Source organism: Mytilus californianus, unplaced genomic scaffold (genome assembly GCF_021869535.1).
Source record: "Mytilus californianus isolate M0D057914Y unplaced genomic scaffold, xbMytCali1.0.p SCAF_7, whole genome shotgun sequence".
Taxonomy (NCBI): Eukaryota; Metazoa; Mollusca; class Bivalvia; order Mytilida; family Mytilidae; genus Mytilus; species Mytilus californianus.
Genome location: NW_026262723.1, coordinates 43,321,518 through 43,344,677, shown reverse-complemented (window position 1 = coordinate 43,344,677; position 23,160 = coordinate 43,321,518). Strand labels below are relative to the sequence as shown.

Sequence of the window (23,160 nt, the reverse complement as noted above, 5' to 3'; positions counted from 1 at the left end):
TTGAATGTAATCATTTATTTCAATTATGAAAAATAGCAAATAATTATCCAAAAATAAACGGGAAAACCCCATATTTTTACAAAAATATCTACAGTAGCATACAAAATAAGAAAAACAGGAAAACTAAAGAGTAGGTACAACGAAGAGAATACAGGGATTCGAAACCTAAACCAACTTATACTATACGGTTGTCTATTATCTATACATAAAGGTGCAAGCCCTGTGTGTCCGTTGTATCGATGTGTATCATATGTTCATTTATATAAATAAACTAGACATTTAATATGCAACCCATTGGTAGCCGAGAGGTTTCGTCGATGTGTTGATGTCAGTCACACATAACAGATTTCAAGGAAGGGGTTCGATTCCCGGTGAAGGCATATACAAATTATAATATTTAAAGCTAAGTTTTTAAATTATTTTCATTAGTGAACAGAAATCAGTAAATTGACCAATTCAAACTTAAATAAATTATGCACGCAAAGGAAACAATTGAATACAATTTGGTGAGTCCATTTAAGCGACATATTTAGGAAGCGTTGATTCTAGAAAAAGAATCCACGGTAAATGTATAGGCTGACGTCGCGATAATGGTTTAATCGTTATTCGTTTTTACCATGGGATTGTGATTGTTTCTTCGACATATGAGTTTAAAATGTCCCGTTGGTATCTGATGAGTTTTTATTGTCCCGTTGTTATCTTATGAATTTTAAATGTCCCGTTTGGATCTTATGAGTTTTAAATATCCCGTTGGTATCTTATGAGTTTTAAATGTCCTGTTGGTATCTAATGAGTTTTAAATTTCCCGTTGGTATCTAATGAGTTTTAAATGTCCCGTTGGTATAGTTTGCCTTCTTTTTAATATACGTTATGCTGCAAAGGATGTTTAAATTAAAAGAGCTTAATTTAGTATCCCTAAACAATATATATGCGTTAAGAAAATAATACATTACCACAAGTAGTAAGTAAATATAAAACTCCTAACACATCTTTGTACAACATGATCACCTAGTGTTTTTCACTATAAAGTTTTAAAAGAATATCTCTTGAGAAATGAATTCAAAACAATCAATATTTTACTTTATTATACGGTGTTTTTATATTGATAGGTTTCTCGTTGACGTTTGGGCTCTGAATGTCCCTTTTGTAAACTCCGCCTCTTTTGTTTGCATATTAATTTGATAATGAAGTAGTCTTTCTTATTGATTACTCATTTTGTTCGAAACAATATATTTTGCTTTTCAATAGCCTTATACATTTTACATGCAGTCCATGACACAGACTGATTCATGGAGAAGAATATAGATTTCAAAAGATAAAGTGTTACATTTTTCAAAACAGCGTATTCTGTTTGATGATTTAATATGTTTTGTAAGTTTATTGTTTCATATAATATACCGCATCACAACAAATAGCTTCATTTTTGAAATAAAGCCTTGGTGAATATCACATCTCCGAGGTTGCTATGTCCTTTTCTTTGTATCTAGTTATACTTTCCCGACCTGTTGATATGACAGTTGTTTTCCATTCGTTTGATGTGTTTGAGCTTTTTATTTTTCCATTTAATAAAGGACTTTCAGTTTTGAATTTTCCTTGGAGTTCGGTATTTTTGTTATTTAAAGTTTTTATAACCAACGTTTGGATCGTTTCATTTGTCGAAGCCTTATTATGACGTCAGCATTTCTTGCTTTCTTCTGATTTTGTTATTGTAACGTAACGAAAAAAGCGACCATGTCTGAAGACGTCATATAGAAAAAGGACACCTTTTTTTATATCATTGCAAAAGGAAGATAAAGTTTGCTTACATATCGTCTTGAAATCGTCTTTAAAAGTTTAAAATGTTGGGCAAGCCTCGCGTTTTAAATTTGAAAATTTAACAGTCTTGAGTGAAAAAAAATCGAATAACATTAAAGGCAGTGGTAGAATCTATATCTCCTTAATTGTAATCTTTTTCTTGAACTATTATTATTTTTTTAATCAACGTGTGGTTTTTTTGATTTTCTTTCTTTCCTTTGAATTTTCTATTGCGAAGTCACGGCAAAATGACGACGTTATATTGAAATATCACAACTTTTTCAAGGTTATTGAAAAAGAAAGATTACGTTTGTCTACATATCGTCTCAAAATCATTAGAGAATCCAATGCCACCACTAAATCTCGGAAAGCTCGCGTTTTAAATGTGAAAATTTCTCGAGTAGAGAAACATCATATCACACTCGATATAGGGGTAAAATCTTTATTAATAAATCTCCTCACAATCGCATACTATACTGGATTTATACTAATTTAAAATGGCGTGGCAAGATGAAGTTGAAGCATTGCTATATTCGTCTGTAGTTATAGTAACTGTTGGTTTTGTCAATCTGCTACATTTAAAGTACTACAACTGGTTAATCTTAATAACAATATTTGATTTTTGTGGAAGTTGAAAATACATGTTTATATCAATGTCACCATATACATTGGTTTGTCTCGTTTGAATTCCTAATCAACATCTTGTCATGTTGTATTTTTTACGCTACATATACGGTATGGGTTTTGCTTATTGCTGTTGGTCAATCGGTGATCTAAAGCCTATATCCATGTCATTTGGACTCTGCTGGATAGTTGTCTCACTGGTAATCATACCATATCTTATTTTTACATGTAATTTTGTTTTACTATAAAAAACAAATGATCTTAAAAAATTTCTTAGAAGGTCAAGATTGGAAAAATCTGCCTTCTTTGCCATACGCCCCAAAAAGATTGCTTATAGTACACTTTACAATAAAAACTATTGACTCTAATAGTATGCATTACATTAACATGAGTATAGCATTGCAACAAAACAGTTGGTTGATAGTTTGTTAGTACACATTAGAGTAGTCAGTTTATATGCAAAACTTTGCATACACAAGCACACATGTATCTTTATAATCCTGTAATCTAAAGCCTAAATTTACATAAAGGCTTCAGATATTTCACTCACGCTTCCACCAATTTCTCCTAAATTTCCTGCCATTTCAAACGCATTTGACGCTAGCTTTAAACTACTGCTTAGCGATGACAGTGATGAGCTCCGTTTACCATTTGTAACTGGCGCCGAGGCAATTGGTGGATTGTGTCCTCCCGAAAAACCATTGTTTGTCATTCCAAATGGATGAGCTCCTTGAATAAAATATCTCAACTAGTAAATGCCTTTTAGACACTTTAAGTAGAAAAATAATTAACAAGACAAGATCTGCAAAAAGTCAAATGTTGCCGCAAATGTTAGTATTTACTCTTTCTTGGAGTATTTGCCCTTAAAAACGATTTATTTTTACCTTTTTTGTGTTTTGGACAAAAACTAAGAAGATAGAGAGAAACTGTAAACAACAAAAGTGATCAGAAATACAAAATAAACAAAAAGATAGGTTTTTGTCATAAATTCTATTTTTTCACTATGTTGGAGAATGTCCGTTGTTGAAGATGTACAAATACATAGGTGAGCGACACATGCTCTTTAGAACCTCTAGTTCATGATTAAGTACGAGTGTTAGTGTATGTTAACAATTTAATCGAAGATCTCTGTGCTGAACCTTAAACGTGCAGATGACACCTGTTAATCAAATCTAACGTGACACATTTAACCCCTTACCTAGGATTTGTTAGCTCACCTTGCCAAAAGCGCCATGTGACTCTTTCCATCACGTTGAGTCCGTCGTTCGTTATAACTTTTTAAAAATCTTCTCTGAAACTGTTTGGCGAATTGGAACTAAACTTAACGGGAATCGTCCTAGGGGTTTCTACTTATGCAAATGTCTCTAATTATTCGATTTGTTTATTCGTCCCTCTGTTGTTTGAAACCATGACACAATGTGTTCTTTCATTTATTGCATATTTATCATTGTAATATACATGTAAGAAACAATATTATCTTAAGATTGGGTTTTTTATTTTGCGTTATCGGTCTAATTCTTCAAACTTAAACTGAGAAATATGAGGTGCTAAATTTTGTTTCTAAAAATCATTCATACATAACACTCGGTAATCTAAGCTTTGAAATGTGATTTTCTTTACCCTTACTAACTTGCAATTATCTCATAAATTTGACGATCGTATCACGGCTCTTCCTTTTTAAATTTCTACAATTTAAAAATTTGTGGGGTTTGTTTAGTAGATATCTTAAAAATAAATATGCTTTCCTTAATGTTTTCATTACATTTTTTTTAATTTCTTCTTTTTTTCTAACAAGTTACAAAGATTTACACCTAGTCATGCATAAATTAAATGACAGCGTTTATGCTTACCAGGTGAAATGCAGTAAGGAGCGTAAGGCACTGTTGGCTGAAAAGTTGATATCACCTGTCCTCCACTCGGCCTTCTCGACCTACACCCATAACAACAGCAAGCTACAACCAGCACAATAAACACAATACCACCTCCAGTCATGCCATAATAAGCTCCATTGGACCTAAAGAGACAGGAATTATTGATTCTTATTTAAGGCTATTCTTTCGCTTTGTAAACAATGTCATTATCTAATTCCAAGAAGTACCTTACTGGTCCGCTTCGAAGTACAAGAGTTCTTAATTTTCTAATTTGAATGTCAACGCATTGACGAATGTAATGACTACCAATGTTGAATGGACATAGAGGATGACATGAAATAAAGTTGTTTGTTTTCTTTGACAAATCAGCTGTCATTAAAAAACGGAATTAGACAATTTAGACATGCAAAAGTGGGCAATTAACTAAGGTACAAGATAGGCTTCCAAAGCCACACACACGATAAACTTCCTTCACGAGCTCTTTGGAATTGAATATTTTAACATTTTGACATGTTAATATAGATCTTCAGATGAATTTCATCTCGTTGACAGTTTTCTGGTTCATTACAGGAATAAGTTCGATTCTTTACTTATTACTTGCGACCCAGAGACACTGTCGTCATGGACAATTGTGGCTTTCACCAAGTTGAACGTACTAGATTCGCCGAAAATACCATTTCTCGCTAACTGCTTGAACTTATTCAGGAAGAAACGGGTTAATATCATATTCTCTAACATATATTTAATTAAAAAAAAATTGACTTTATAGTTTTTAAAGACTGAAAAAACCGAACTCGGTTTTGAGATTTTTTTTCAATATCATACATGATCGGTTAGTAATTTAATGGATTGCCCCTATAAAAAAAGGTGCATGTAGGACCCTGTATTTGTTTCTTTCTAAGTGTCAAATTCTAAAAATTTAAAATCTTACTGAAATTAAATATTAAAGTCTGTTTTATATACTTAACACGTTTTCAACATATGTCCATACAGGTATCGTTAATGTGTTATTCAACAGATCATGGTGCTATTGCAAGCATTGTATTAAAAATATCATTGTACATGTTCTTTTCTTAAATTATTGAATTATTTAATTATGAATCGAATGTCATCGCTAAACATGAGTAATTGTATCCGACTTATGCAAAAACTTGGATGGAGAGTTGTCTCATTGTCACTCGTAACCACATCTTCCTATATCTATTTATAATATCTGGCCTTACTTCCATCAAAAATTTCGGTTGGGTGAAGGATATCCGTTTTTATACATTTGATTTATAAAAACTTAACGTTGGCCAAAGTCTGTCAAAATTGCGGATTTAGGCTATGTAGAGGCGTTTATAATATTGAGATACGAAACAATAGTGGGAGATATTATGCAAATAATTGTGCAAATCGTAATAGAAGCATAAAATTTGGTATAGAGGTTTACTAAATGATAATAAAAAAATAACAGCTGCTTGCCATAAAAAAAATCATTTTTTCGAGATGGCCACCGCTCATTTTGCAAATGGCGTCATTTCAAATTGGCTACATTTCGTGAATCCTTTGAAAGCTGTGTTGTAAATAAAATCCAATGTAAGTTTTGATAAAAAATAACTTACAGTTCCTAAATTACGATAAGACAATGCATTAACGAAGATAAAAGTTACTTACGGTTCTAAAATGTCGGCCAAAACGGCAAAAATGTCAATTTTTTTCCATTTTCATCAATTTAACAAGACATATCACTTACTTTGTTCAGTTCAAATGCCTAGTTTGGTTAAAAAAACAGGTTGCTTTATCTAATAATTATCTAACTGACAATTGCATGTACACAAATCCGAACAAGGAAGGCCAAAAACGGTAGCATTTACAGTTACCCACACAGCTGGATTTCTTGCATCCGCATTTCAAAAGTTTCTGACACGAGGATGCGACGACAGGCAAGGAAGCCCATTTTGGTTTCCAACTGTCATTGTCTTTTTCTTTCATCCAAACCCAGTGTTCAGGACTTGGTACCTGTTGATTGCTTATATCCGTTTGAGCCCAAACATATCCGCCTTGAGCACCCCTGGTAGGCGGAATAGCATCATAAGGCCGCTGCTTCCTGGCAAACAATTCAAATCGTGCCTTGTTGAAAGCAAATGTTGTTGTTGTTCTGTCATATGATGCAACAAATGCTTCTATGTTGTCCATGTCTGTCTCTTCAATAGAGTTTGGTCTCAAACTCAAGCGGACAAAAAACGTCCGTTACGTCTGGAAATACTTCCCATGTCTTCCAAGCTGAGTTCTTCCCTTTCCCACGAAATGCCGACACAGTGTCACATCAACTGAATGCATGGAAGAAAGGAAGAAAAGCTACACAAGGACCTAACGCATATAATATGTCATGTACAGGTAGCCACAGAAAGTCTTCATTCCTTCCAAAACGTATCCACAATTTGTCCACACCTCATTTTTTGATTGCTGCAATTACTAATACTACTACATTCGTGTCAGTACTTAAAATTACTTCTTTACAACCATTCACAGCAGCATGCTTAACATGGACAAACATTCAAGATTTCAAGAAAATAGCTGGGAAGTATCCGTATTGAAATTCCAAAGAACATTTTCACCTTGAGTAACATAAACATAATTATCAGTTTCTAAAGAAGGAATTTCTATCGGCCAGAAACTTGAACAATTCCGTTTTGTTGTCATCTTTACGGGGAAAGCAAATCCAAACCCTTGGCGTTCTACCAGAACCGACAACTTTCCGTCTAGCACCAGCACCGCGCTTTTTTTCTCATCACAGCCTTTAAACTATTCTTTAAGTAAACGTCAAATATAACGTCTACTCTTGAATACCTATCGGTACAAGATTTTATGTAAGGCAGTATGAAATCATTTGCATAATCATCATATGCTTTTGCCCCACGTGGTGACCTGGAATTTACCATTGCTGCCCCATCAACAACAAAGGCGTCAGACTGTTGATCAGTTGATAGCAAATCGCAGAATGATTCACGTATATCCATTAGCTGCGATTTAATACCCCTGTTTAAAGTGCCAACCTGAGACAAGGACGGTGGAGAAGTTTTTGGTTTTCATGGCTAAAGAAATCTTCCAAGTCACACTGTCTACTTTGACATGAAATGAAAAGTCTAGAAAAGAGATCGCAATCGCTTTACAGGTTCCTTAGCTTTGTTTTTGACAAAGACGTTTCCAGTTTCGTTTTACGCCTAAATAGTGTGAAATTGTTCTTTTTTATCGGGTCATAAAAAGCAGATTATCCTGCGTTTTGCATTTGTTTCAAAAGATCTTCGTATTTTTTGGACTCAATATCTTGAAGTCTACATATCTTACCTGCTTCCGAATCAACAATTTCCTTAGAGTCAATTTTGAACAAATCAGATGACTCCTCTAGAAATGGATTTTCCAAACTCTTTCATCACCTTAGAAACCTTTTGAACCTTTTCGAAGAAATCCTTTTGTGTTTTCATGGTGTCGTTCATCTGTTGTAGAATGACTCAAACCACTAGATTTTTCAAATTCATCTACCAGTCTACTAATTTCTGTTCCATCGTCTCAAAGCTGAGGGATCGTCGATTAAACCTACCATCGCCCTTCACAATTTCATTATTCTATTCATGTGCCTGATCTTTTGCGATATTAGAAAAAAACTTTCTGGTCTTACGTGCAGTGAAAATACCATTTGCAAATTCCACTGCAACCTGTGGGTGATGTTCGTGAAGGGAAGCCATATCTCGGAGATGGATCGGTAACCATCGAGCATAATTTACACCATCAACACCAAAAAAATACGGTATCATGTTTGATATTGACTGTTTGTAAAGAACGAAATCTGACTCACGAAATGAGCGTACTATCGAAAGAAGTTCTAAATTAAAAATTGAACGCCAGAAATTAAACTGTGGTCAGGATGACTCTCTTTCCTTATACCAGTCTATCAAATTGTCGAACGTCACAGAGTCATCAGCTATATTTTCTGCGTTTATGCTTTCATAAGCCGACATTACCAATTCAAACAAAACACAGGCAGTTATCTGATTCGCGTGTCTAGTCCTAAGTACATTTGAACATACAAGAAAAGAATCTGCCGTTCCAGATGTTGCAATATCAGCCAATCAACTATCACGCAAAATGTCACCCAGAATAAAACAAGCCATTAACTTCAATGTGCAATCCACCAAACATGACGATAAACTAATCTTCTCCGTAAACATCTGGCCATTTCCACTGAATTTGCTTTGCCAAAACAAAAAGTGGCTAATCTGCAGTTATATTTGGTGTTTGTCCGGGATTAAGAAAATTAACTACTTCTTTCACCTTATTCATCGACTAATTGATCATTGCAACTGAAAAGGTTTGTTTCTCAAACAGTGGCATCAAAGAAGTCAAACTTACTTGAACAGAAGGGCCTCGCTTTTCAGAGGAATGAAATGACGACCAAGATATGTTTTCGAAATCCAAATCCTCGTCTGTTATATAAACTACGTTTATCCATTCATATTCACATTGGAGGCTTTCTTCAAGATAATCATGATCTGGCAATTTACGTATGGTATTAGGAGTATTTGAAGGTGTAGGTTTAGTTTTTAAGTAGGCAGGTCTAATATTGACGTATGAAGAGAAGATACTTGCCTTGAAGTTGGTCTATTTCCAAGAATTAAGTCTCCAAGTTCAATCCCACCATTGTCTTCTGACGGGTGCTGAAAATAGAACTAACAGTCCCATGAAAGGATGATTTTGCAGTTGTTGATATACGGTTTTGATCAATAGTGTCAACAGCCGCTGTAGTGAAAACCCCTTTTTTAAAGAGGTGGACATACTAAACCTTCCGACAAAAAGCGATCAACCACAGCCTCTCCTAGTTGAGTTGATATTTCTAATACCCGGTGATATGAAATACATAAACCATACTGAAATAAGGTATCGATCAATTGACGCTTCCTGGTCCTGGCAAAAATTAGAAGGCCGATATAGATACAAAAAATGAGGTTCACGATCTACTGTATGCCGCTGTTGTTCTGATACTTTCGGTGTTTTTGCATGATAGTTGTACATTATCAGCTGAGCAATGACTAGATCTGACTTGCATTCACTGTTCTCTGACGGGGATTGAATATCAGGGCCATGTTCAATCATGCACACTAGTTCAAGCAGTGATGGGGGGACGCTTGATTGGATTTTTTCGGCAAAAACTGAACCAGAAAATTTTGTTTTGTATTCCTTAATTTGTGCCCGAATAATTTCTGCGATTTTTCCGATATGTATGGTGTTGTTGTAACTACATGCCAATGCTATTGCTGGACCCACATCTTTTTCAAAAACCAATAACACATCCCTACCTTTAGTGTATGCTTGAAGATCTGGTAATTTTGCAAGTAGCATTTCTTCGAGTCGTGTTCTGTGAATTGGAATTGAACCCTCACTCAACTGCTGAACTCTTCTTCATACAAATGTGCAAGATCTGCAAGCCTAAATGCATTGGCCCAATCACTATTTCTTTGCGTCTCGAATATATAATTAACTAATTCGGCCAAGGCAACAAATCCTGCTTTATTTCCTGTATCGATATCAATTTCTGTTTGTTCTTCTGTCTTTATCTTAACGGCTGTTTATTATATAGAGCTACAAGACAAGCGGGATGGTATTTTAAAGTCTTGCACTATCACATCGTCAGTACTTAATTTGGCAAATAAGTGTTTGTCCTGGAGAGTTTCAGCACAACTTTTTCAATCTATCATTCAGCTTCATGGTCATTGCTTTCCTGAGTGACGAAAGGGGAGCCTCTTTGTCACACAAAAACATATGACAATATCTTGTTTAATTTTGTATCCAAACGATCAACTGACAGCGAAAGAACTTAGGTGAACAACCAGTTTCACTTTTTGTTGATTATGTTGACTCGTATCGTTGTTCGGCACGTTTCAGTTTGGTGTTGTTAAATTTAATTCTGCAATTTGGATGATATTTTGCCTCATTCATTATTAAAGTGCTTTCAATTCCGAAACCGTTGTTTAACCTTCAAACGTCTAGCGGTAGAGGTAAGCTATTCATATCGTGAAACTTAAGGAATGTTTGTAGCCAACATTTTATACCGATCGGCAGTTGATTTTAATGTTTCAATTGTGTCTTCCTGACACAATCAACACTTTGACCAGTCAGTTTCCTATGAGTTTGACTGTCCTTCTGGTATCTTTTGTCCCTCTTTCCTAACTATCTGTTGAGACTAATGAAAGACGAATTCTTTTCGCCATTGTAAAACAAATCAAATATAAACTCTGACAAAAACAACAATATTTGCGAAATAGAAATCAAAACTAAATCTTTTTCTAAAAGTCACTATCGAAATATTTGGACATATACTGTTAACAGGCCGAGGGATTATCCTTTTACCAGCTGAAACTACACTTTATTGTATGGGATTCGATTGGGTTCGTTGATGTTGTACCTACACCCTGCATGTTCGTTCATCCGCTGCTATTTAACTCCCGTGCGATCTATACACCATTCGGAGGATTAATGCCCTTTCCTCCTATGCTCGGCTATTCCGCGTTGGAACATTCTGTTGATTCAGGTACGACTTTATGGCTTAAACTAAGGGGCAAACCATAAAGTATTTGGGAGACTTAAAAATGAAAGCTGACAATGGACCCCATGCCGTGTTTCTAATCGGCTGCGATTTACACCAGTATGCCCTGGTAGTGCGTGCAAACGCTGTTTATATATGAAAATAGTTTGCGCATGCGCAAAATTGGTAAACGCATGTGTATCATTACTTTAAAAAATGCTATAAAACCAATTCATAAAATCATTTAAAATTCAAAAACACTAAGTATACAGTGAATAGTCTAATGGTGTTTGTGTGACTTTTGTAAAATTTTCGCGCATGCGTAAACCCTGAACATATCTACTATTTATTTTTAGTGTATACGTCATATGTAAGGAAGGTAGCTACCAAACCTGATAATTTTTTTTAAGAAAAATAAGTATTTACGAACTAGTAACAACAGCCATTTTAGAAATAGGCCGTGGCCATCTTGAAAATATGATTGATTTTTTATGAATTTAGGAATTATGATACTAATATTTTACATATAGATTTCATTGAAGACCTTTTGAGATAAATCCAAGCACTAAGTCTACGAATAATCAGAAATCAAATTGTGATGTAGTTATATACACTTTTTAAAAAATGTTGGGCGTACTTAGTTTGACAGAAACACAAAGAAACGACCAAAATTGTATCCAATATACAATATCTGGCCTTACTTCCATCAGAAGTTTCGGTTTGGTATAAAAAGATATCCTATTTATACATTTTATTTAAAAAATGACCAAAATCTGTCAGAATTGAGGATTTTGGTTATGTTCGAGCGTTTATATTTTTGTGATAGGAAACTAAGTACACACATGGAACTATGATACTAAGAATTTACATATAGATTAAAAGAAATACATTCAAGGAAAATAGGCACTCAGTCTACGAGTAATCGGAAATAAAATCGTGACGGAGTTATATATATTTCTAAAAACAAATTGGGCGTACGTGCGTTTGACAGAAATACAAAGAAACGAATATAAAAAAGACAGCTAGGGGTCAATATATACAGGGGTCAGCATTATGCACATGATATAAGTGTCTACATGGAATATCATGCTCGATTTCCGCAACGAGTAGAGTCAGTTTTCAAAAAAGGTTAAAAGCCACTTTTTGGCACTCTGAATTAGGAAATCAAAATGTATTAAGTAGTTGCTGAATAACATTCAACATGTGTTCACAAGACAGCAGACTATAAGACATCATTATTTATATTTTTTTAATTTGTTTTACATATTTTCACTCATGCTTCAAACTTCTTGCAATTAGTGCAAAACTGCAAAACACGAATGCCCAATTAGCCACATTTTGAAATATTGTAATATCTGTTTGAGGAAAACCTTGGCTTTTAACTAATTTGACAAAAAAATGTAAACAAAGTCATTTCCAGTCAGCTTTGTTAATTTTGACACGTCATGCATGTAGCGACAGCACTAGTAACATTTCTAAACTACAGTTTGTTATCGAATTTGCATGTCTGCTCAATTGCATGTGTAATTTAATTTTACATGGCTTGAAAAATTTAACTCTATTTGCAGTTCCAGGTGCCAAATGATAGCTCTTTCGTCTTGAGTTGTCTATGTTTTGTGTACTAATGTTTGTCTGTTTGTCTGTTGGTCTTTTTGTTTTTCGCCATTGCATTGTCTCCTTTTTTTCGACTAATGATTGTGAATGTCCCTTTGGTATCTTTCGCCTCTCTTTTACCATACCTTCTCCTTAAACAGATGTGAACAAAAGGGAGAAATCCCTTAAAAGTAATTGTAAAGGAAGCAACACAAAGAACAAAAACACGAGCGACTCAATTTCAAATCTGCTATCAAAACAAATTCACTAAAGAAAAAAGATCTGACAAGGTTACTGACTTGGAATGGGGAAGACATATGACCATTTGCCTGTTAAAACGTTTAAACCCGCTGCATTTGTTTGCACCTGTCCTAAGTCAAGAACCTGTTGTTCAGTGGTTGTCGTTTGTTGATGTGGTTCATAAGTGTTTCTCGTTTCTCGTTTTCATAAAGATTAGACCGTTGGTTTTCTTGTCTGAATGGTTTTACACTAGTCATTTGTGGGGCCCTTTATAGCTCGCTGCTCGGTGTGACCCAAGATTCCGTGTTGAAAACCGTACTTTGACCTATACATGCTAAAATGGTTTACTTTTACAAATTGTGAATTGGATGGAGAGTTGTTTCATTGCCATTCATACCACATCTACTTATAGCTATTTGGAATAAAATACGTTAAGGCACTCAAATCAACTTTTCCCTTTTTATCTATAATCTTAAAGGGGCATAAGCTACAAATGAGACAAGAAATTAAGTTATCATCTGCTGTAACTAAAATCAGGCTGTTCATAGAATGTTATCCTGAAAATCGTTTCACTTTTCGTTAGCAGTTTGCAGAACGGTCACTGGAAATCCATTTGAAGGGAAAAGTGGGGGTCTTCTAATATTTTACATTATACGTTAGTTTCAATGTGACTTTTTTTTATAAATGAACGAACCATAGTTTTTGTTAGTTAAGTCATAACTCTAAAGGACCAGGGTCCTGGTTTTTCGAATCTTTCCTAAGATTTGTCCTAAAATATAATATGATATGTCATCGAATGTAGAATTTAATCTGAATTTATTTGTTTACATTTAGTTTCTTTATAAGTATATATAATAAAATTCTTGAAGTTCTCGTTCATGTATTAAAATCATGAAGCGTTATTTAATTGTGAATACTTTTAAGATTTGGTAAATCGAGTCCTGCTAAACGAAATGCCCGTGCAAATACATTAACAAATTGCTATATAAGGAAAGAAATAATAAATATATATGCATTATACATAATCATGTTTAAAGAAAAAAGGAGTCCATATTTTATTTCGCAAAAGATTTAAGTTTTAAGATATCACTACTTTTTAGCTAACTGAGCAAGACAACAAAAAACAGTACACAAACAAAATTAAATGGCAGCGTATTATGGCTGCATGTGCAAAGAATAATGCAGTAATTGACACTTATCAGTCAAAGTAATGTAATAACTTTTATGATAATCATAGGACCATCATAAATCATGTCTCAACGTGTCTTAAGTTTACTATAAAAGTTAGGACACTTCCAAAAACATATCTTACGTGTATGATATGTCCTAAGGCCATGGTAACACGCGTCTTAATCATAAGATACTTTCGAAAACCAGGCCCCTTTCCAAAATTTAGATTTAAATTTCAAATTTATCACAAAATATCAAAATGCAATAATTTGGTTCTTAAATGAACTTATTTCAATAATCTTAATCTAAGAAAAACAAATCTCTTTATAGTACATTTTATGCTTCGAAAGTCAGTTAGTTTGTCATAAATTTTTTATCTCGTGTAAATTTTTTCCAAAAATATTCAGAAATACCTAGGTCCTTAAAATATATTAATTACAAATGGTTCCAATCTTTTTATCTAATTCATAATATATCTATGAACAAAACTGTTATACATTATGCAAAATTGGAGCAACGCTGACGTTGCAACATCAACAATGCATGATTTTGTGTTCAAAACTGGGTAATTTGTAATGTGATATGTCAAAAAGATATTATGTTGTATTACTAGTTACTGTAAATTCAGAAATTATTGCGAGGTTTTTATAAATGCGAATAATGCGACTGGGTGAGTATCGCAATAATAAGAACTCGCACTCTGATAACTGAAACATAGACCTGTATGCAGATTTTATCGAAATAGCAAAAATCGCAATAATTAAACTCGCATTTTTGTCCATCCTTGAAAAATCGCAATAATAAATGCACGCCATTATTTCTGAATTTACAGTATATAAGAACTGTCTGTATGGAACATTTGTGGAAATTCTGTCAAAGTAAAAAAAAAAGTCGCAATATAAGGGCCAATTTAATATCTTTGGGAACCAATCTCTCTTGAAATCTTAAAGAAATGCATTCTGTTAAACTATAAAGAAAAGACCATGAATTAAAGACAACAGAAACATTGGTTAATAAAAATGAACACTGAAAACCAATACTTCTAATCAAATAGTTATCTAGACCCTCAAATATACTCAGGTAACATTATTGAAAATAACAAAAATTGCCCTTTTAAAAATATAATGATTATAATTACTTACGTATCGTTAAGAGCATAATACATACAATTTAGTTCCGGAAGTAGTATAAGTAGTTTTATAATAGCAGCATGGGTCATCGTACAAGATATTACAGCAGTCTCCGGAACAGTACACCCAATTATATGAATCGTAAACAATATTGTGGGTTTTACAGTCTTTGGCACTGGTCAATCTTACTCCTGGAAAAAAGAATTGTCTAAAATAAACAACAAATTCAAACATACAACCTGAATAGCAACAAATCACTTATGAAAACCTCGCCAATCTTGACAAGATTGCAAATAAAAAATAATGTCCTAAAAGACAAAACAGTATTTTAAAGTGTAAAATGTATTATACGTCATTTAATCAAGAAAGATAATCAGAACCAATTTTATTTAATAAAATCTATCAGATGCACATACCTTTAATTTATGTATTCTCAAAATTAGACTAACATATCTAGTTGAATTTCATAATAACACATTCAAATCGAAAATATCAAAATATTTCATCCCAACTTATTAACATCTCGATGTTAGAGAATTTAGCATGGTGGATACAACTAATTATTTCTTATGCAGCAAAAATACTGCAATCTGATTGGTTAATTACCCCGGTGTAAATAACACCCCACCCTTGTTCACCCCGGGATAAATAAAATTTTGCCAAAAAATGAAAAAATAAAAAATTGCCAAAATAAAGAAAAAAAATTAAATGTCAAAAATAAAAATAATAAATAATTAAAATGTAAAAAAAAATTGTTTTTATAAAAAACAAAAAATAAATAAATTTGAGAGAAAAAAAAATATAAAAAATAAAAAATAAATAAATTTGAGGAAAAAATAAATTTTAAAAAAAATTTTGTTTTCCCGAAAATTCAAAAGAACAAAATTTTTTTTCTGAATTTCCCAAAAATAAAGAAAAAAAGTATTTGACAATACGCAGCAACATCAACGTTGAAAAAATGTTACACTGGAAATTTTTCATTAGCATTTTTCAATTTTACATCCCGGTTTAAAAATGAGTAAAGGAATTGTTCATAAGAAATAAATTCGTTATCTTGGTGTAATCAGGGGTGTACGGAATTTTACACCGTTGTTGAAAATTCATACACCCATTCGGCTGCGCCTCAGGGTGTATGAATTTTCAACAACGGTGTAATATTCTGTACACCCCTGATTACACCAAGATAACTAATAATATATCTTTTTCGAGAAACTGACACTGTGCCCAAAATAAGCAATCAGAATTGGGCTACCGAACTGAAGATATACATGCAGATATCGACATGATTGTTTTACATAGATCAACTTAATAGTGAGTTTCCAGTTCTTAAATCGTAGAAATAGAGTTAGTTTGTTGGGTTTTTAAACAATAGGGGTAAAAAAAGACCTACTTTCAATTTACATCAAAACTGGCAGACGACTTACATGAATTACATGTATTACCCTTAAATGACGAATTTTGCATATTTTTCCAGGTTTTCCTGGTATCTTAAAAACTAGTACTTTACTAGATGACGAGAACCAAAACTCTCAACAAGACACGATCTATAAATAAGTAGTGGCCGAAATCGTCAGTCAATATAAGAATTAAAAAAAAAATTGTAAAATTAATAAAAGATGAAGACCAAATGACATAAGAGGTTAGCAACTATAGGTCACCGTACGACGCCGTATTGGAGCAATTGCCCTCTATACCGATATTTACCATTATCTTGAAACCTATAATGGATAGATAGAAATGTTAAAAGGTAAAAATTATCAGCAAGACAAGATTTACAAGTAAGGCAAACAAGAATGAAATCGTCACTTGACTACTTATAGGAGTTATTGGCCCAACATGACGATGTTCATCATGTTTAGCGTTATTGCCAATATATATTCGAAATCAATAATAGATAGAGAGAAACGTTTAATGGCGAAAATGATCTACAAGACATGATATACTTATTAGTTTTACGAAATCGTTGGTCGACTTTTTAAAGGAGTTATTGCCCTTGCTGATAAAATTTACCAATATTTTGCATGTTTTTATGTTTGAATCTTGAAAATAGAGAGAAACTAAAAAACAAACAAAAAAACAAACAAAAAATCTACAAATTGGCGAACATAGTAGCAATTGTTAGTCGAGTCCTTATAGGAGTAACTGGCATAACATGACGATGTTTACTCATTTTGTTTGTGTTTTTGGCAATAAATATAGTAGATAGGGGAACATTGTAAACATTACAAATGATCAGAAAGACATGATTAACAAAAAATAGATCGTTTAATCATGAATTGTATTCTGTTTGAAGAGTGGCATATATCTTGGTGAGTGACACAGACTTTTAAACATTAATTCTAATGCAATTATTTTGTATCAATGGTTCTGATTGGATGACAGTAAGCGTAAAATTCTCTATCTCCCTGTCTGTAACTGAGGAAGCCGACATTTTGAATTCCAGAATGTATTGACATGTAATTTCTTCAATAATAAGCAAACAACTTACATTTTGCACCTACAAGTTTTCTTTTTATCAAATTTTATTCCATTCTGAAGCGGACAAGAAGCCAGAAAACGCCCGGTGTTTACGTTTGATGCCGGAAGCTTACCTATGACGTCACATAGTTTTGGGCGCCAAAGAAGATAACATCATTTCGCGGAATTTTTGTTAAACGATAATTTTACACTGAAATAATGACTAAAATTCAACGATTTGTTTATTTTGCATTAGAATAGAGATAACTGTATTGTATTTGAAGCTTTGCGGATGTCCATCGGTAGTTTTAATGTCGCAAATTGAGTTTGCCTGGCGACGCGTAGCGTCACCATGAAAACTCAATTTGCGACTTTAAGAGATAACTGTATTGTATTTGTTCAAATATAATACAGTTATCTCTTAAGTTTACTCATTAACTAATAGTTGCTTTTATTAAAATAAGGAGATATGATATGATACTAGATAAAATAACAATCCAACATACCCTTAGAGGCGATGATGTAACTAACGACTATAGGACACTGTAGGACTTAAACGACTCCCATGTAATTTCGAGTTCCTGACTAGGGACAGGTGCATTAGGAATGCATCGGGGTTATACAATGTTTTTAGTGGTGAACCCTCCCCTAACCTATGACAGTGATTTAAAATCACAACATAAAAACGAAATATCAAAACCAGTTGGAAAAGATTTGACTCATCACCAACTTAGCAAAACCGTAACAAAATGACAATGAATACAACGTTATTAGAGTTGCAAATAAAAAGACGATGAAAATGTTACTGATATATTATATATATCAGTGACCACTGTGGATAGTAAACTTGGAAACAAAGTAAATAGCAAATACAAGTTATTTCTAGTATAATGTTTTTGTTTATATAATACAGAAAAAAAAACGCCAAAAATAATTGAAATAAATAGAAAACCAAAAAATAACAGATTTGTGAAAAAAGGGGAACGGCTTATAAAAATAGTCGTGTCCCAAAGTATCTTAGATTAAATTGCAAGATTTTTGCTTCACAAGAAATAATTTTATTTATCATTAGTGCAGTATTTGTATCAATATCCTAACACGCCTATTTAGGACTCCAGATGATTTCTGCAAAATGTCGATGGTCTATGTTATAAACATGAATATAAATGAGACAATATCTGAAAATGTCTAAATTCCTTGTTCCATCGTTCATCGGCAATTATTTTTTAATTCAATTATCTGTTTGGAAAATTTTAAGTTTCCGTATTACCTAGAGTATATAATGCACCAACTGTTGCCAATTTAACACACCTCCTTATATTTTTTCCAATAAAATATTATAATTTAAATGTTCAACCCCCCAAAAATCATGTTGTCCACTGTTGTTTTCTGATAATCAAATCATTCAAAGAATATCCAAATCAAATAAATAAGTTTCCAATTGTCACAAATATGATACATTTTATAAGAAAGTTGTCCCCTATTGATCTGTTTTTTTTATAACTAAACCATATCTTAAAAATTTGCACTTTATTATAGTTTAAATAAAATTTTGTCCCTTGGGGTACTTTCCTTGCTGTTAACACTGTTTTTTTCACCTATGGAAACGTTTGAAAGACCAAGATTTGATTTCCTATAATTCAATGAGAAGAGCATCATTTCCTTAATGTATGACTACACATATATAGTTTGAATGGCGGCCAGTTTGAAAAATCCGAACTCATCCAAGATAAGAATTTATAGAAGAATACTTATGTTGTTCTGTCCTGTTACAGCCTTTATGTGTACCTTCTGAGAATATTTTAATGTCAGCACTATAACATTAAGTATGCTTTTATATCATCTTATTGAATTGATATGTAGATGGAGGTACACTTCCATTTAATTCAAATAAAAGGACAAAAAGTACTGCGTAATTCCTTTCTGTTACGTTCTGTCATGTTACCTGATAAAAAGTAACAGCATAGCCATAATTAGTAACAGGAAGAATGATAAAGACAATTTTACTGATGAAACACAAAGTTAACCTACTATATGCCAAAACAGTTTATGATATATAAGTTATTATGATCGTATTAAATAATCCTTATTATAATATACTGTCTATTGAATGTCAAGACAGGGTTTTTTTTTTACTTTTGATAACAGCAGAGAACATTGTGCAATTTTAGTATAGTAGATGGTAACAGAAAGGAATTTATTTTTATAATTTTTTATTATAGGCAGATTTTTCATCACCATGATCAACCAAATGAAAGTTTAAAAAAAAAAATGACTTTGTATGCTGTTATCTTCTAATTTTGACCAATTTGTAATGATGTATTTTTCTTAAACTATGAAAACAAAGGAATTGTTTTGAAATAAAGTTCTTTTCTGTTACCAATTCTGTCTTGTTACTGAAGATTATTTCATGTTACCTACAAATCGGACTATAATTTCCTGTATTTCTTAACATTATGTGTTGTCTTGCTACAAAAATTAATTGGCATTTGATAAAATATTGCAGGATGTACTAGTAAACCACAAATAGTATCTTTAATTTAATGCTCATTCACATTAGAAACTTTTTTAAAATTGATTCACTTTAGTAACAGGAAAGATATGGAATTTTTACCACATTTATCAATTGTTTGAATTACAGACAACTGTTCCTGAATCCTCAATGTTTGTTCTTTGTTTTGTGCTATTAAAATACAGGTTCCAAAGAATTTTTTTTGTTTTTCCCTCTGCCCCAAAATATACTTTTTTGGATATTGTCTCAAATATAACTACAAACCATACAATGACGAGAGGATACACATAGAAATACATCTAACAAAAATACAGAGTGTACGGGTACTTATACATTAAAAAGTATGCATCTTAGACTAAAATATCAATCAGTACACATTCAACATGCACTGGATTTAGTGTAAAGACTTCATCAACAGTCAGAGAAAAACATGACCTTGTGCAATGCAAAGATACAGGTATCGATAGATTGTAGAGTCATGAAACCCTCCCCCTGTACTTTTAGCCGATGTAGAATAAACAAACACACATCAATACACACAGTAAAATTCAGCTTAAGAGAAATCCGAGACCGATGTCAGGATAGGTAACTGAAGAAACTAAGAAAGTGACAATGATACATAAATTAATAAAGGACTTCAAGCAGTGTCTTTTTTTTTTTTGGAGAGAGAAAATCGCCAAAGTTGTTAATCTTAAACCTTGTGAAATCGAGGTAACTAATTTATGGTTGCATAATGTGAAAATGGTACTATATTGTATTTCATCATAAGAAATTACCGTCTGTGTGGGGTCAGTCAATGGGGATGTTCATTGTTACTGTAATGATACAGTTTTTTTCATTCATGAAATTAAATGTTTTGCATATAAATTTTAGGAATTTATTTATATATAGTTTAGGTAATCACATCAAAAAGTTTCATTTGCAAGAATGATACATGTTTATTGAAAATATCAGCAAAAAAAAAACGAAAGCGAGAAGGAGAAAAATGGATCAACATCTTTGATTTTTTTCTTGCAGGGAGAAATAAGTTATGTTGATCATTTGAAAAATCCTTCGCGAGAAATAGTCTTAAGGTTTGCATTTTTAAGATTAATGTACGATAATTTTTTTTTTCATCTGTAGACTTTATTGTGAGAAAACTCCGGACATTAAAATTTTGTAAAAATCTATCCTTTCCTCTGGAAACATTTTTGCATGAAACTAATTTATCGAGATCTCATTCAACCCTACCCTTTTAAATCTCAATCGTTTGAACGACAGACAAATAATCATAAAAGTTCAGAATCATTATTGAACCAGTACAGGAAGCGCACTAAACATTATGATAACGATATGATATATGATAAAAATGCAAACAAACAAATATTAACAATATCGTTTTAAAGATTGCTCGCCGACACTAAAACATGTAAAAGCAGGCAAAAAGGGCTTGCTTAGCCTGTTAATATTAAACCTTATCATCCTTCACTCTTATATCGAAGATTGTACTTTACAAGCAGTACAGAAACATACACAAGAGTGTGCAATGCACAATTTCAATGCGGTAAAACCAAATGAAAAAATTTAGTCTTGCTTCAAGCTGTAGATCATAAGCTAATTGATATGCTTTCCAATGAAACATTGTACATATAACAATCTGTTCAGTTTGTTAAATATAAATTATTTGAAAAAGTTTTTTAGGACTACACTTCTGCGAATACTTATGAATGCAAAATTAAGTGATGACATATGAGTACATACCAACAAATATCAGAAATATCTGAAAAAATCCAAACATTTTGTAGGATGTCTTTCTATCTATCTGTTTCATTTGAAGCAGACCGTATTAAAAAAAAAAACAAATTAAACTTGATGTATTAATTTTATAGGTTAATGTGAACGAAAAAGAGATCATGTCTCATATCACGCGATTTTGCTTTTGTGTTGTACAATATCGGGTAGATTTTTTTCGAAATTCAATCGGAAAACAACTTAGATGTATATATGACTAAAATAAAGCTGGTAATCGTTCATCCATTTACTAAACAAACATATTTTAATGTAACCTTTATATATGTTGTGTACAAGTTATCATTTTGTACAAATTATAATTTGTACAAAAAAAGTGTACAAATTATAATTGTACAAAAAAAGTGTACAAATTATAATTTGTATTTTAACTTTGTACAAATTGTAACTTGCACAAAAAGTGCTTGTACAAATTACAATTTGTATAAAATTGGACTTAAATTCACTTATAACTTGTACAATAATTTATAGTATGGATTTTGTTATATAAAAAAAGCATTGATACACACTATAGAATTTTAATTAAATGACAACACAATAAACCTTATATTTACAATATACAAAAATACCCAATTGGAAAGAGGAAATGTGATTAATAGATGCATGCCAGTTAATTCTAATAGTACAATAGAAATTGGCCCTAGTGACAGTTCTGATGGAAAAATAAAATGTGCCCCCGTGACAATTCTGATAGTAAAATAGAATAGGCCCCAGTGGCAATTCTGATAGTATAACAGAAATTGGGCCCAGTGACAATTCTGATAGTATAATAGAAGTTGACCCCCGTGACACTTCTGATAGTATAACAGAAATTGGCCCCAGTGTTAATTCTGATAGTATAACAGAAATTGGCACCAGTGACAATTCTGATAGTATAATAGAACTTGACCCCAGTGACAATTCTGATAGTATGATAGAAATTTGCCCCAGTAACAATTCTGAAAGTATAATAGAAATTAGCCCTACTGACAATTCTGATAGTATGATAGAAATCGGCCCCAGTGACAATTCTGATAGTATAATAGAAGTTGACCCCCGTGACAATTCTGATAGTATAACAGAAATTACAATTTGTACAAAGTCAAAATACAAATTATAATTTGTACAATTTTTTTTATACAAATTATAATTTGTACAAAATGATAACTGGTACACAACATATACACATTTCACCGTAGAAGGCAAATTCTAACATTGTCTTTAACAGACGAAAAGTACGAGACTATTATCGCACTCGAATCAAAACAGGTTTTAAACCTAATTAACTAGGAAGTTGAGGAACATTATCAACATTATCAACCAAAAATTCCAAAAAGTTTTGCCCAGTCTGGCTAAAGCCTAAATGTTTAAAACTATTGTAAAGTTTAAAAAACAGTTAAACGCATCATGAATCCAATCACGTAGGGTACTACAAGTTTA

The 23,160-nt window shown here is 32.5% G+C and overlaps 1 long non-coding RNA gene across 1 annotated transcript; it reads right to left on the bottom strand.

Moving 5' to 3' along the window:
- LOC127708064 (uncharacterized) lies at positions 1 to 21,816 on the bottom strand. Its single transcript, XR_007985142.1, has 4 exons — positions 21,694 to 21,816; positions 15,022 to 15,175; positions 4,269 to 4,432; positions 1 to 3,147 (listed from the first exon to the last, which is right to left on the bottom strand). It is a non-coding gene; the product is annotated as an uncharacterized LOC127708064 (long non-coding RNA).
- Between the last annotated feature and the right edge of the window lie 1,344 nt (positions 21,817 to 23,160).